We start from the raw sequence: 16400 nt of genomic DNA on the forward strand, positions 1-16400 counted from the left end.
TTGTGGATGGATTTGGTAGCAATTAATAAACAACTGAATGAATGATTCTTACATTCCTTAGTAATAAATTACGATAAACTTTTGAATTCTTCTACAAGAGGCCATGTGTAAATGAGATCCATTTTTGTCTTCATTATTGTCCAACATTAATCATCTTCACTAAAGTTGTATCAGATAAGGCCAGATCTTGTAGTCCATCTTGGAACCCTTTGAAATAAGAAGATTAATGATGATTTTATTTTTAGCCATATAACAGATACTGTCAGGAGAAGGCAGTGACTCTCCCACTAAGGAGAGAGGAGGTGTGCAGCAATAGGGGTCTTGTGCTTGAGAAGAAAATCAGAGGCTGAGGCTGGTTGTGGTTTAGAGGAACTCCATGCCCAACAGATAATGACAGAATCCCAAGCAAAAATTACTTAGTTACAGTATACTAGAGATGGATCAAGAGTTATTAAGATGACCTCTCTCCTGATAATGTCTCAAACTAAAAGACGAGATCTAAACACCTACAAACTTTGGGCTGTTTGAAATCTGAATTTTGTAGCTTGGGCTTTCATTGTAATGTAGAACCAGATGCAGCCTGTGGGCCCAGCAGGTGTAGAAGTTTTTGATGAGAATTCTGCCATGTCTGTTTTATTAGGGAGACAAGGTAGGTGAGGTAATAGCATTTTAAAAATGAGAAACAGAATTTCACAGAGACCTTGATATAGGACATAACGTTTTGGAATCCCTTAGCTCGATGTAGGACACCATGTTTAGGACTGAAGCCCAGATCCCCCAGGGTATTTAGGCAGCTAGCTCCCATTGATTTCAGTGGGAGTTAGGCATGAAAATACCTCTGAAGATTTGGCTCCAAGAGCTAATTATCTGGAAATAGTAACATTCAACAGGTATTCATTTAGGACCCTTCAGTGAGAGGCATTTGAGGGACTGTGTCTGAGTAATCAGACTTTGAGGTTGAAGTGCACACAGAGCTGGGAATTAAATTCAGCTCCTTCAACCTGGCCACTGCTCCAGTCTGTGCATTTTTCAGTGACAAGAGATTCCCAGGCCAAAAGAAGGAAAAATATCATCAGCTGTGCACTGACCTGAAGACGAACTCTGTTTAGCTCCCAAGCTTGTCTCTTTCACCAAGAGAAGTTAGTCCAATAAAAGATGCTACCCCACCCATTCTGTCTCTTTAATATTCTGGGACCAACATGGCTACAACACGGCAAACATTAGCTGGGGTGTGATTTACAGATATACCATGGAGTCCATACACTAATCACTTGGTTAAACTGCCTTCCTTTATGAGACCTGGTTCTTCAGGTCCAGATTTCCAGGATTCCATGTGCACATTTGTGCCTTTAGCAGAACACCAGTTAGGCTCAGTTTTGCATATGCAAATTTCAGCTGAAAGGTATTCTGAGTCAGTGGTCTATCCCAAAAAAATAAAGGTCCACACATTAAAAAGTGTTACTTAATTTTTAAAAGTTAAATCATGTGTAGCTCTTACTCAGCATTTTTCATCCACAGCTCAAAGTACTTACAAAGCAAGAATCATTAACCACCTTTTACAGAAGGTGAAACTGAGACACAGAAAAGTGAAGTTATTTGCTCAGGGTTATACAGCAGGACAGTGTCATAGAACCCAGATCTCTTGAGTCCCAGTCTAGTGCACTATCCATTGGCTCACAGTACCTCTTTTTAAAAATCAATCAAATTAGGCTGCAGATCTATCTTCCCAAGGTGTGACATCTGTAAGAGACTGTACCCTATCATTTGAAGACCTGATGTTATTCTTACGACTGAAAGGTGAGGCAAGCGCTGTAGCAAAGGTACATTTAATAGCTTGGCATACGAGCTGCAGTTCAAGTTGTCATTGTTGCTCTTGGCACTGGATATATGTCAAGTATGTTAGTGCCAGAAACACCCTTGTTATTCCGCTCTCCCCCACTTCTGAGTTATGGATCCCTCAAGAGCACAAGTGAAAAGTATCCACTTTGCTTACTGTATGTGTGGTGGGAAGTAGGATTTCAGGAATGGCTGAAATGCATTCTTAATGCAGAGACAGCAAATTCCACACTGATTTTCTGCTCAAAGGACTCAAGATTTGTACAGAAAAAAGGCAAAGGGGTTTTGTTAAGAATAGAAACTCAAGGTTTGTTTTCTACCCAGCAATAACACTTGTTGCTAATTAATATCTATTGTGATAAAGAATCTCTCTTCAAAGGGTGGGATAAAAATCCACCATATAAGAAAATAATAGCTATGAAAATAGAACTACTCCTACTGCCTTCCAGTGGTTTTATGACCACAGTAGTTTTTCCCACCAAATTTACCTATTTCCTGGGGCTAGAGACAATTATCTCTGACGGAATCATGAATGCAGTGTTGGGAGTTTCTCAAATCTCCTTCTTGGATTCTCTGTCATTTTAATTCTATCGGGGTCATAGATTTCCAAGGGAAGTGACTGAAACCTCATCACTGGAGACACTAAAAAACAGAAGGACAAGGCAGTAGGAAATATACCATATGGAACAATCCTGCACTGGCAAGCTGGGATGGGCAAGATATATACCAAAATAGGGCTTATCTGTTTCCAGAATTTATGGTTCACTGCACTATTTGTAGCTGAGATTATTAAATATTGGGGTTTATTCATTATAACATTGTTAGGTGGCCTGGGAGATTCTCATATATACTTTTCCTTCTGCAGTGCTCTATCTACACCAAGAATACATGCTATTCAGAGTCTTTCAGATGATTCCATCTGCATGCTTGATGTAAATGCATTTTTTGTTTGTTTGATTGTTTTATATGAAACTTGGATGAAATCAAAATGCTACTTTTGGGGTTCTAACTGCTTGCTCAGTTTTATGACTTCTGTCACTTAACAGTTATGCAATATTATAGCAGACTGATCAATTAAGAGCTTGGATGCTGCTTCAGACTTCAGCTCTCTCTCCAGAATGCTACCCTTACACTTTATCTTTGCATCAGTTGCACAGTTTGCCCTTGTCTAAATTTGTCCCTTTTCAGTAGTGGCCACAAGTTGTTACTCTCTGGTGGCTCTTCCTATGTAAAAGGAATCTGTGGTATTAATCCAGCCTTTAGGGAAAGCACATCCATGTCACAAACGCTAGCCACCATCAGAAATGGCATCGACTATTACCACTGATGGAAGCCTTAACGGGGGGCCCAGGAACGAGAAGGACTAGAGACTTGACATGGAGCCATGGACATGCCAGGAAGCCATGGAGTCAGTACTAAACTTCCTGCAACCACAGGTATGGGAGAAACATTGGCTGGGAAGAGTGGGGGAGGCTGGTGCTCTCAGTGCCCACATTGTACCTGCTTTGTAGAACTGAACAGAGCTTCTGTCTGCAAGTGGTCCACCTTTCACCAGCACTAACTTGGAATGCTGTTTAAAGCTCAGTTCCTTAACATTTCCTATTCCTTCCTGCTTTGCTTTGTGCAATTCTAATGCCACACTTCAGACCATCTTCTTCGGCTCTCAGTGAGGCCTGCAAACCACTACTGAATATCCAACAAGCCAGCTCCTTGTGGTGTGCATTTCTACTCATACCAGGAGAATGAATCCACTGGGTGTGTTTTTTAAAACTGCTCTTTCAAATGTTTCCCCTGAGCTTTAAAAAAAGATGAATAAAGCTCTAACCCCTAACACATATTTCCTGTTTCAGAGTAGCAGCAGTGCTAGCCTGTACTCGCAAAAAGAAAGGGAGTACTTGTGGCACCTTAGCGACTAACAAATGTATTTGAGCATAAGCTTTCGAGAGCTACAGCTCACGTCATCGGATGCATTCAGTGGAAAATACTGTGGGGAGATTTATATACATAGAGAACATGAAACAATGGGTGTTACCATACACACTGTAACAAGAGTGATCACTTAAGGTGAGCTATTACCAGCAGGAGAGCGGGGCGGGGTGGGGGGGGGAACCTTTTGTAGTGATAATCAAGGTGGGCCATTTCCAGCAGTTGACAAGAACCTCTGAGGAACAGTGGGGGGATGAAGGGGGGGAAATAAACATGGGGAAATAGTTTTACTTTGTTTAATGACCCATCCACTCCCAGTCTCTATTCAAGCCTAATTTAATTGTATCCAGTTTGCAAATTAATTCCAATTCAGCAGTCTCTTGTTGGAGTCTGTTTTTGAAGTTTTTTTGTTGAAGAATTGCAACTTTTAGGTCTGTAATCGAGTGACCAAAGAGATTGAAGTGTTCTCCAACTGGTTTTTGAATGTTATAATTCTTGACGTCTGATTTGTGTCCATTTATTCTTTTATGTAGAGACTGTCCAGTTTGACCTATGTACATGGCAGAGGGGCATTGCTGGCACATGATGGCATATATCACATTGGTAGATGTGCAGGTGAACGAGCCTCTGATAGTGTGCTGATGTGATTAGGCCCTATGATGGTGTCCCCTGAATAGATATGTGGACACAGTTGGCAACGGGCTTTGTTGCAAGGATAGGTTCCTGGCTTAGTGGTTCTGTTGTGTGGTTGCTGGTTAGTATTTGCTTCAGGTTGGGGGGCTGTCTGTAAGCAAGGACTGGCCTGTCTCCCAAGATCTGTGAGAGTGATGAGTCGTCCTTCAGGATAGGTAGATCCTTGATGATGCGTTGGAGAGGTTTTAGTTGGGGGTTGAAGGTGATGGCTAGTGGTGTTCTGTTATTTTCTTTGTTGGGCCTGTCCTGTAGTAGGTGACTTCTGGGTACTCTTCTGGCTCTGTCAATCTGTTTCTTCATTTCAGCAGGTGGGTATTGTAGTTGTAAGAATGCTTGATAGAGATCGTGTAGGTGTTTGTCTCTGTCTGAGGGGTTGGAGCAAATGCGGTTGTATTGTAGAGCTTGGCTGTAGACAATGGATTGTGTGGTGTGGTCTGGATGAAAGCTGGAGGCATGTAGGTAGGAATAGCGGTCAGTAGGTTTCCGGTATAGGGTGGTGTTTATGTGACCATTGCTTATTAGCACCGTAATGTCCAGGAAGTGGATCTGTCCAGGCTGAGGTTGATGGTGGGATGGAAATTGTTGAAATCATGGTGGAATTCCTCAAGGGCTTCTTTTCCATGGGTCCAGATGATGAAGATGTCATCAATATAGCGGAAGTAGAGTAGGGGAGTTAGGGGACGAGAGCTGAGGAAGCATTGTTCTAAGTCAGCCATAAAAATGTTGGCATACTGTGGGGCCATGCGGGTACCCATAGCAGTGCTGCTGATTTAAAGGTATACATTGTCCCCAAACGTGAAATAGTTATGGGTGAGGACAAAGTCACAAAGTTCAGCCACCAGGTTTGCCGTGACATTATCGGGGATACTGTTCCTGACAGCTTGTAGTCCATCTTTGTGTGGAATGTTGGTGTAGAGGGCTTCTACATCCATAGTGGCTAGGATGGTGTTTTCAGGAAGATCACCGATGGATTGTAGTTTCCTCAGGAAGTCAGTGGTGTGTCGAAGATAGCTGGGAGTGCTGGTAGCGTAGTTGCAATTCTCCAACAAAAAAACTTCAAAAACAGACTCCAACGAGAGACTGCTGAACTGGAATTAATTTGAAAACTGGATACAATTAACTTAGGCTTGAATAAAGACTGGGAGTGGATGGGTCATTACACAAAGTAAAAATATTTCCCCATGTTTATTCCTCCCACCCTGACCCCCCACTGTTCCTCAGACGTTCTTGTCAACTGCTGGAAATGGCCCACCTTGATTATCATTACAAAAGGTTCCCTCCCACCCCCCACTCTCCTGCTGGTAACAGCTCACCTTAAGTGATCACTCTCATTACAGTGTGCATGGTAACACCCATTGTTTCATGTTCTCTATGTATATAAATCTCCCAACTGTATTTTCCACTGAATGCATCTGATGAAGTGAGCTGTAGCTCACGAAAGCTTATGCTCAAATACATTTGTTAGTCTCTGAGGTGCCACAAGTCCTCCTTTTCTTTTTACATATTTCCTGGTTGCTCAGAGACGTCTGAATTTAAGTCTCCCTAATGAGCAAACACAGCACATTTAATTTTGTTTAGGAAAACAGATTCATTGTGGCAGCTAAAAGCATGAGTCAGGCCCTCTCTGAAAGGGTGTGCTGCAGCTGGGGACACTCACCAAACAGAAATGCCTACGAAACCAAAAGAACTCCCACAAGCCAAGAGTTGCAGTTTCTCCTCTAACAAAAAACACTAGTGCACACAGCCTCTGGTAATGCTTCTCATTGCCTAGCAACTGACTGTTTAGCCACCATCTCCATGGTAAAGCAGAGGTTTTGTGAATGAGCTGTGTAATACATTTGTTTAGCTGATGTCACATCACTGTGCACGAAACCCTGCAGTTCTTACGCAAGCGGAGCTCTTAGTGAACCTAGCCTGAGTGTGACCCGTGGGTTTGAGCCCCCTGGGTAGCAACCTCAAAGTCTGGTCATTGTACTGCTTTCTCTGTAAACTGTGTCAAATGGTAGAAGTGAACATATATATTTGGGACTCCTAAAATGGGGAAAATGATAAGCTCCATGGACTTTAGTTTCAATTCAACTTAGCTGCACCTACTGCATTTGTGAGTGCATCTAGTTTGCTTGGGCAAAATAGGTAACTGCTCAGGCAAATACTGTGGCAAGTTCAAAAAAACCTGGAGGGGCAAGAGAGACTTTAAGCTATCACTGTGGCTTCCCAATCCTGGGAGGGTCCAGTTCGCCACCTGGCTAGGCCCTGTTAAGCGGAGGTATAAAATGAGGAAGGATCACAGAGATTCCTTTTTTTTTATTTTAACCCAATTTGCCATCCATCGTAGCCCACAAGTCTCCACGAGCCACGGCCTCATCATCTGAAAGGTAAATCAGAAGGGGCCAATGCACAACTGACGTTTACCACATGCCTTTTGAGGAGACTAAGGGTAAGTCAATAGTGCAATAAAAGACCCATAGCAGTGCCCCAACTGGCCGGGGAGGACAGCTGACTTGGGTTCACAGGGCTTGGGCTATGGGGCTATTGCAGTGTAGACGTACCCTAAAGATTTAGGCACTGCCGGGCTGAGCATTGCCGCACCCAGCTTTCAGGCACTCTGCCCAGTGGTATCAGCAGCCCTCAGTTAGGCCTCAGGATCCCTGTGCAATGCAAGGGAGAGGTAGGTGCATCAGAATGTGATTCACAGGAGCCAGCAAGCAGTTTCTAATCCCCTTACTTCCTGACATAGAGCAGGGATTTGAACCCACATCTTCTATCTCTTGGCAGAATGCCTTGACCATTGGACTATTGAGTGTTCTGGGATAAAACTCTCTTAATCTCTCCTGTTGAAGCTGTTTCACTCTGTATAAATAATTAAACAATCACTGGAACTGGGACTTAGGTCTCCCACCTCCTCAGCGAATGCCCTAACTACTGGGCTATCAAGTCATTCTCACTTGTTCTCTGGCCCACTGATTAGTGGATTGGGCCTTGAAGGCAAGCTAGACAGGGAAAAACCTAATCTAAGCATCCCTCCTGGGACCAAGATGCTAGGTGATGATAGAACTGAAGCAGCTATGCACATGCCCAGCTGCCAAAATTTAAGTACCTTGGGGACTTTAACAGTGGAAACACTTAGGAATTTTAGGCACCCTCAGGGTTAGGGGAAAGCTGGATGGGGGTATTGTGAATGCTAGTAGTGCCTACATTTTTAGGTGCCAACAGTAGCATTTAGGCTAAGTCCCTTTGTGAATCTAGCCCTGAGGTGCTGGACACATTCTCCCATTCTCCTCCCTATAGCAGCATTCTGTGGTCTGACACAGTGCCACCAGCACCACTGAAGAGTGATCCAGGCTTTGAAATGAATCCATGATTTTAACCTAGTCCTTAGCACATTGCTGACACTCCATAAATAATAACCACCCACCCTCAGATCATAAGGTCTTTGTTTTGGTTTCTCAGTTTCACTGATGTAAATCTGCCTTGTACACATGAGATTGTGCCATGGTGATGAATGATTCTAAATAAGGAGTCGCTTAGCTAATGTTTACTGTACAGAGTTCCATTGTATAGAGGAGGATTAACACACAGGGCTCTGTTCAATCAAAAATGAGGCAAACAGAAGTTCAGTATTTTTTCTTTAAAAAACAACAACAAAAACTATTTTTTCACGGCAGGCTGAGTGTGGCAGAAGTAAGGAGACTTCAAAAAGAAAACCAAAAATCACAGGTTATATGTTTGCACAGAGGTGCACGAGTCATATGGAGGGGAAAATACACTGGATATGCACATGAAACTCAGACCGAAGGAGGCATGTTTTCAACCATTGCAGGGAAGACACCAATACATGCTAATGTGTATTACAGAAGGTGTACCATACTGTGCAAGCTCATCAAAAATGCCAAGCATTGAACTGGATATGGGGTGCAAGCACCTTTAAAACCTCCCTTGTGTACTGCCACCTCAATCTGGAAGAAACAAGTCTGCCAATCTGCCCCAACAGTAATAAATTCATTTAAAAATACAAATTCTAAATGAATGTTTCACTCATATGTAGTCACCTAAGCTGATGGCATCATAACCAGGCATGTGTTAGCAATGATTGCTACCGACAACTCCAACGGGCCTTCTTTAATAGCCAGGCAGTTAGTTAACTCCCTATACAATCAGGACTGCCAATTTTCATCATTTGGCCTGCTACACAAAACCATGGTGCAGAAAGCTCCTGAAATATACTTAGTCTTCAACCTATTACATTTTTTAAAACATCCAGACTTGCAGGACTGACCCAGGCAATTACTGATGGGAAATAAACTAGCAGCTTTACGTGCAAAGAGTATGACTGAGCTCTCCACCTGCCAAAATGTGACTAATCAAATGTAGAATGAGAGACTTCGTTATCCAGATTGTCAATTATTCAAACTAACGTTCAGCTTTTGGCATATGATTGAAGATATTATGGTCAGTCTATAATCTCACAAACATTTAAGCTACTAGCTTCTTCTAGTGAGTAGTAGCTATTACAACAAGTAGTATTAAAGGATTAGTTGCAACATACTTTCCAACATAAGGGTGGTAGAACTAGACCCTCATTCATAGCCATGTCCTTTTAGGGGAAAAAAGGCTTCAGCAAACTTGTTGAAAGGTATCACAGTACAGTAAAAAGAATAAAACCCTCACCATGCTTAATGACAAAAGGTAACACTCATCATATTCAAGAGGTACCACTAGAGGGAGCATCAGTAAAATAATAAATACAGCTGTGTTCCTGCTGAAGGAAGAGTGTCTGCCAGTTCCAACATGTGCTTACTTACTAGACCCAAAAGGAGTTGTCCTGGCAACTAAGCAGCTATTCAATATTGCCACATCATTAAATTTTATAATGTTTAGACTATAAGCTTTTCAGAGCATGGACGGTGCATTCCTACATCCATATGTATTCCATACAGAACCTAACATATTTTGTGCCCTACTGCAATACAAATAATTTTCCCTTGGGACACAGCCTAACCTATGTGTGCACACATGCACACACATTTCGCTTGCAGCTATTTAATAGAGCCACATTATTAAATTTATCATCATTTCACAGTTTATGCATGGATGCCAAAGACATGGCAGGAGTCCTGATCCTCCACTAACCGTTCACCTGGTGCTGTCACTTACTCCCCTAAAAAAATCAGAGAAAAAGTAGGTATAAAACACAAGCATTCTGACTGAGGCAGTGTTTACACACACTTTGCGGTGCACCAGTAAATGATGACACAAGATGAAAGGGAGTGAAGAATCAGGTCCTATGTTTTCTCTCTAAGGAAAGCCACATGGATAGGAGATGGGAAATATCAAGGTCTCATTTTTTTTTGGCCACAAATTAAAAATCCAGCTCAGGTGGAATTTATTAGGGAGTGAACGGGTGTTCAATGACCTGTCTGACATGAAAGCGAGGCAATCTCAGTTTAATTCCTACCAGATATGTACTCACCTCCCAAAAATCACTACCACAGCTGGTACAGGCAGCAGAAAGATAAATGATTATTTTATCATGAATCTCAACTACCATAGCTCATCTATAGAGGGAGCTCTTCCAGAGAAGCAACAACGAGGCCTTTCAGCAAGTCAGTATGGGGAAAGCATCTTTATAACATTGACTGTTGTATAATGGTGAACAACTCTACAGCATACTACAGTGCTACAAATTATTTTGGTTATTTTATTACTTTTTAACCTGTGTGCTTTTTCCCCCCATTCTGCATAAAGAAAGAGCTTCATTCACCAAGGATGTCAGTCCAGCATCTTTCAACCGCACTAAATGCACTTCCAAACTAAACGCTCTATTTTAAAAAATGAGCCTAATATAAATGGAGATTGTCACTTGGACAAATAAATGACAGGAAAGACAATGTTAGAATATTCCTTGGAAAGTTGTGCTAGGCATTGTTAAGTGTTTTATATTATTGTAATTCATAGTATAATTGCAGCAAAAGATGAACTATGGGAAATAGGAATGTTTTTTCATTTTGGTACCAGCTTGAAAACAAGGCCTCTTATGCCCCAAATGTAATATATTTTGTGGTGAGGACTTGATTGAAAATAGGCCAATTTTGTGCAATGCTGAAATTTATAATTTTACATTTGAATTTTCAGGCATCCTCAAAGAAAAACAGCCACTTCATCGAATTTCACAGAAAAGCTAAACCTGGGGGCGTGTAAGGACTCCATCCCAAACAAAATACCAAAAATGTCAGACAAAATCCTGTGAAAACTTCTTCATCAGTTTTCACCCAGCTCAAATTATACCCACTCTCATGACTAGAGCGCACAGATGACGGGGTCAGTTTAGGTGGGCATCTCACCCGAAGGACTTCAGATTGTAAACTCTTTGGGGCAGGAACCATCTTTTTGTTTTGTGTTTGTACAGCGCTTAGCACAATGAGGTTCGGTCAATGACTGGAGCTCTTAGGCACTGCCACAATATAAGTAAATAAATAATAACAAAAATTTCCCCAATGATCCATCTGAAAATTCTATGTCCAACAGTTCTCAATTAAAAAAAAAACAACACTACTTCCATGGTTCTAAACTTGGCTCAAACTAGCCCTTCGAAGAAAAAACTCAGCGCTGTAGATTAGTTGGCCTTTCACCAACCAAGTCTTGATTGAAAATCAAATACAGATGTGAACACACACAAAAATGAAGCAATTTCTGCTCTTGCAGCAGCCGCCTATTGTTGGCACACTCTGGAAAAATATCAGCACAAACTGGTACCGTCTGGTACACTCAGCAGCATTCATGGCAATTATGTGACCGGAATGTTCCTGCTCTACCCATTAAGATAAATGTTGCTCTCCACCCATTGATCCCAGCCTGGAGAAAGGAGGGATGAAGGCAAGAGAAAATAAAAAGGACTCAAATGGAGAAGATGTTATACTACAGCAAGCGTGTGCAGGAAGCAAGAGCCGCAGCCAACGGGTTCATCCTCCTGTTTTCTCCACCTAATGGAGCCCCTGTAGAAACGGACATCCTTCACAGTGTGATCCCTGCACTGCACACTAGTGAGTGTAGTCTCCTGGGAGCGGGGTGGGTGGGTGCACCAGACAGTGAATAGGGACAGGCTAGAAAATGGGAAAGGCTAAGGGCACTAAGCATATGTTCTTACTCAGCATCCTAAACTGTTCTAAAGACAGTGATGCTTCTAAGATCCATTGATACAAGGAAGAAAGGGGGCTAGGAAGGAAGGGTGATCATGTCAGAGTTTGCAGAGGTTCTTACTAATATTACATCCTCTGTCATAGGACCTACATTTGCAGAGCAATACTCTTGATGTTCTGACAGGTCTGTTACCTTGCTGGCTATGACTCTAGAAATATGCCAGCCAAAGGCAGAGCAGTGTTTGATGCTTGTGACTCCAAGATCAGGGATACTTTTCTCAGGAAAAGTGCAGCCCACTTTGGTATTATCTGCCATACCTTGAGCTTGACTCCAATTTCAGGGGAAGGAAACCTAGCACAATATTACTGTAGATTCACATTGTTTCATGCTATTGGATACACCCTCCTGCATCTCCCAAGTGTCCACTAACCAGCCCACTAACATGTTACACACTGCCTATTCATAAAAAGGTGCTCAAAAAGTGAGTTCAGTTGGCGAGTCATCCATCAACAGCACAAAATTGTGCTCAAAGCTTCTTATAGGAATGCAAGGCCAGATGGATTTCCCCTCTTAACTGGTACTCCCTGGGAGTGGGAACTTGGAACTTCCCTGTGCTATTGAATAGCAATATATTTTCTCCCAACTAATTTTTTTAGAAAATAATTAAGACTGTAATAATCGGTGGTCCCACCAGCTATAAACTTCATGCTATGTTTGGCTTCAGGCATCTATGGAAAACAATCTGCTTGTCATAATGGTATTAACCTTCTGAGAACAGGAAAGCCTTAGGGGCAGAAGGGAGAAGGAAGAGATCTTTATATTAAAAAGCCTTCCACCACTGTAGCCCAAGGGTAAAATATCAGAGCTGGTTTGTGACTCATCTTTGAATCTATACATGGCTTAAATACCAAACAGCTTTGGTATCTTATGTGGTCATGATAATTATCAACAGGTCGTTGAATTCACGAGTTTAATATTTAATGCTTTAAAAAAGAAGGTTCCTCGCCCATCCACTTCTCCTTTCTCTCTTTCCTGATCTTTCCTTTTTCTCCCCCTCTTTATCATCTTGTATATCTAACCTTCTTTTTTCCTGATACAACCATCTCACATCTAGGAGCAGTCAGGAACACTGAAACACATGGGTTGTCTGAAATAATGGTGGGATGTTTTTTGATTGAGCCCTCAGAAGCCTGGATTAAAGGAACACCTCTCTGCAATGAAGACTGTTGCATGTCTCCAGTTATCAAACCCTATCTGTCTACAAACCCCAAAGCTATCCCTCCAACTCACTATCACCACCACCAGCAACCTCAGAAATGCCACTCACTTGCACCAGGGGATAGAGGAAATTGATGGGACCAGCAGCAAAAGGAGGAGACATTTGCCAAGGGACAATAGGTAGCTCCTCCCCCGGAAGTCTCTGGCACCCATTGGCCAGCTGGGGAGAAGGGTGGTGATTGGCTTGCATTCCTCAGTTCCCAGGATTTAACCGATATGGGGATCATGTGGAGCTTCTTTTAACTCCATTCCAACAGCCGCTCCTACCCACCTGGTCTAAGGATGGGAATCCGGCCAGACAGATGCTGCTGGTCTAGCCGATCGCCCGTTTAGGGGGTTAGGAAGGAATTTTTTCTCCCACAGGCCAATTGGCAGAGGACCACAGAGTTTTTTGCCTTCCTTAAAGCACCTTCAAGCCACAATGGGTTAAGCAGGAATGCATTTAGTACCTAACTTAGGTACTGGGGTGGAGTTGTTTATTCATTACGACTTCCAGGTGGTTAAGAGAATAAAATGAACGGTTCCCAGAGGTAAAAGACCTGTTACTTTGATGATGGGCCTTGGGCTTATGCGATAGGGTGAGAGCCTTGTGCCTCTTGCGGGCTGATGTCCCCACCCTTCTGCACCCTCTGTCCCCCCTGTGTCAGGGGGAAGGGTGCTAGGACTCAGAGAGAGCTGAGTCCTGGGGAGTAGGCTGAGGAGAGCCTACCCCGCATTATGCATTATATGGTAAGGAGCCCTGTATTCCCCACACTGGAACCAATTAACTGCCTGGTATAGGACAGTATGAGTGTTGGCCAAGTAGCACCCCTCCCCTGCGTTAAAGTTTAATAAAAGTTGCACCTGATGCTTAATTCCATGCATGTGTCTGCCCTCATTTTGCCACTGTGTCCACATCAATAGGATGGACCAACAATGCAGAGTCAGGGCAATTAACACAGATACTGAAATCCCCCTCTGGAACTTAAGATTTAGAAAAGACATACAGAATCTCCCTAATGCATGTCCCTGCTCTATTCAATTAAGTGGCAAAACTCTGACTAGTTTCAATGGGAGCAGGGTATGGTCCATGTGACTCGTGGCCAGAAAGGGTTAAACATCCTGCAAAATAAATAATCCTCAAAAGACAAGTGCGGAGATAATGTTTGTGTTTTTGTGTATTTACATATGTTAGAGTAGGGTCAACAATGTAATCAACAGTCCCTGTCTTTGCTGTATTCTGATAATTCAGAGATCAAAAGAACATCCGTTTAAATGAATTGTAAACAAGGGATATCTCTGTAATCATCTCTCTTTGAAATGTATAGCAAATAATCTGTGAATGGTGGAGGAACAAATAAATTGCCTTATGTTAATTCTATAGCTAAGTACCGGTGACAGACCTCCTTCAAAGTCATCCTAAATTACCTTTTGTTCCCTGAGGAACTCCAAATTGTCAAAAGACATGAAATTGTATAAAAGATCCTTAGGTCCTGATTCTGTCATCTCAGATCTGCTTAGGCTTCGTCAGGGGAAGTTTGAGTCGCAAGACTGAGGTCCTAGTTATGCTGGTACGCCCTGAATAGGATATTTGGACCTTGGACTATAACCTATGAACTATTTCTAAAATAACTCTTTGCAACTACAAAGTTCACCATCTCTGTTATGAATCTGAACCTCAGTGAATTGAACTCATGTCTGTATGTATATTGATCTTTTAACCATACTCTCTCTCTTTTGTTTTTTAATAAATTTTAGTTTAGTTCATAAGAATTGGCTGTAGAGTGTATTTGGGTAAGGTCTGAAACATTCAATAACCTGGGAGGTAATGTGTCCAATCCTTTGTAGAACCTTTTCTTTTATATGATGAAATAAGATTTTCCGGAATCTTCATCATATTTGACTTAGGTACCTGGATGGAGGCCTGAGGCTGGATCACTTTAAGGAAACAGTGTTGTCTGGACTTCTGAGTAACCAGTAAGGTAATAAAGAAGCTGTTTTTATGCTGGCTTGGTAAATCTAAGTATTGGAATATCCACCAGCTTTATGAGGATCATCTGCCCCATTCTTTGCAGTTCTCCCAAGTTGAGTGATCATAGCTGGCTCCCCATTAGGTCCCCAGTCACAGTCCATAATGTAATTCTGAGGAGAAAAGGACAGGAAATTCTAATCTGCCAAGCCACTACAATCTGTGCATTCAAGCCCTCCTTCCTCTCTTTTGCTGCAGTGCCCATCAGTACAGTACATGAAGTGAGCTGTAGCTCACGAAAGCTTATGCTCTAATAAATTGGTTAGTCTCTAAGGTGCCACAAGTACTCCTTTTCTTTTTGCGAATACAGACTAACACGGCTGTTACTCTGAATACAGTCAACAGTAATAGATAAAACAATGAGGAGTCCTTGTGGCACCTTAGAGACTAACAAATTTATTTGGGCATAAGCTTTTGTGGACTAGAACCCACTTCATCAGATGCATGGAGTGGAAAATACAGTAGCAGATATAAATACATGAAAAGATGTGAGTAGCTTTACCAAGTGCGAGGTCAGTCTAATGAGACAATTCAACTGACAGCAGGATACCAAGGGAGGAAAAATAAGTTTTGAAGTGGTAATGAGAGTGGCCCATTTCCTGACAACAGCAGAATCAACCGTAATAGATAAATATTGTTATTTAAAAGAATACTTTCAACTGTCTACATTGTTAATACACTGCTGAGGAGACCTTCAGCACCTGGCTGGTTTGAGCTATCTACATGGACTCTCTCCAGCCCCAAGCCATCCCTTCCCTGGTACAGAGCTGAATGCAGAGACTGACAGGAAGGAGCTTATGCCCCAGCTCTGAACCTTGTGCTGCTGGAGGTCTGTTCAGCTCCTGGTGCAGGCTTGGATAGCCTTATGGGAGGCACCATGCACCAGACTGCCCATACCTCCTATAGGCTTTGCTACAGGACCACCCCAGTCACTCACTTTTTCAGAACAGACTGTCCCTCCCTGTGAACACATAGACAACAAAGCCATCTTCATGCGTGTCAGGGAAAGCCTTCTGAGGCAGGGGTATTCTGGGCTGGGATGCGGAGGGAGAATGAGTGGCTTTTTGAACTGGTATAGCACTGGCAAGTCTGAATCAGCCCTCCCTCCACAGGCTAGGTTACTGGAGTTTGCCTCCAGACAGTCAGCGTTGCATGCAGGAACTGAAACGTGTATTAGCAGGAGTGTCGTAAGCAAGACACAAGAAGTAATTCTTGCACTCTACTCAGCGCTGATTAGGGCTCAACTGGAGAATTGTGTTCAGTTCTGGGTGCCACATTTCAGGAAAGACGTGGACAAACTGAAGAAAGTCCAGAGAAGAGCAACAAAAATGATTAAAGGTCTAGAAAACATGACCTATGAAGGAAGACTGAAAAAATTGGGTTTGTTTAGTCTGGAGAAAACTGAGAGGGGATATGATAACTGTTTTCAAGTTGTTACAAGAAGGAGGGAGAAAAATCGTTCTCCTTAACCTCTAAGAATAGGACAAGAAACAATAACTGCAGCAGTTTAGGTTGGATATTA

General features: G+C 42.4%; 1 long non-coding RNA gene across 1 annotated transcript; it reads left to right on the forward strand.

The window, feature by feature from the left end:
• Window positions 1-1617: 1617 nt before the first annotated feature.
• LOC311530019 lies at window positions 1618-14566 on the forward strand. Its single transcript, XR_014713897.1, has 3 exons — window positions 1618-1797; window positions 3093-3272; window positions 10588-14566. It is a non-coding gene; the product is annotated as an uncharacterized lncRNA (long non-coding RNA).
• The last annotated feature ends 1834 nt before the right edge of the window (window positions 14567-16400 follow it).

The sequence above is a fragment of the Lepidochelys olivacea genome (genome assembly GCF_965140295.1).
Source record: "Lepidochelys olivacea isolate rLepOli2 genome assembly, chromosome: 13".
Lineage (NCBI taxonomy): Eukaryota > Metazoa > Chordata > Testudines > Cheloniidae > Lepidochelys > Lepidochelys olivacea.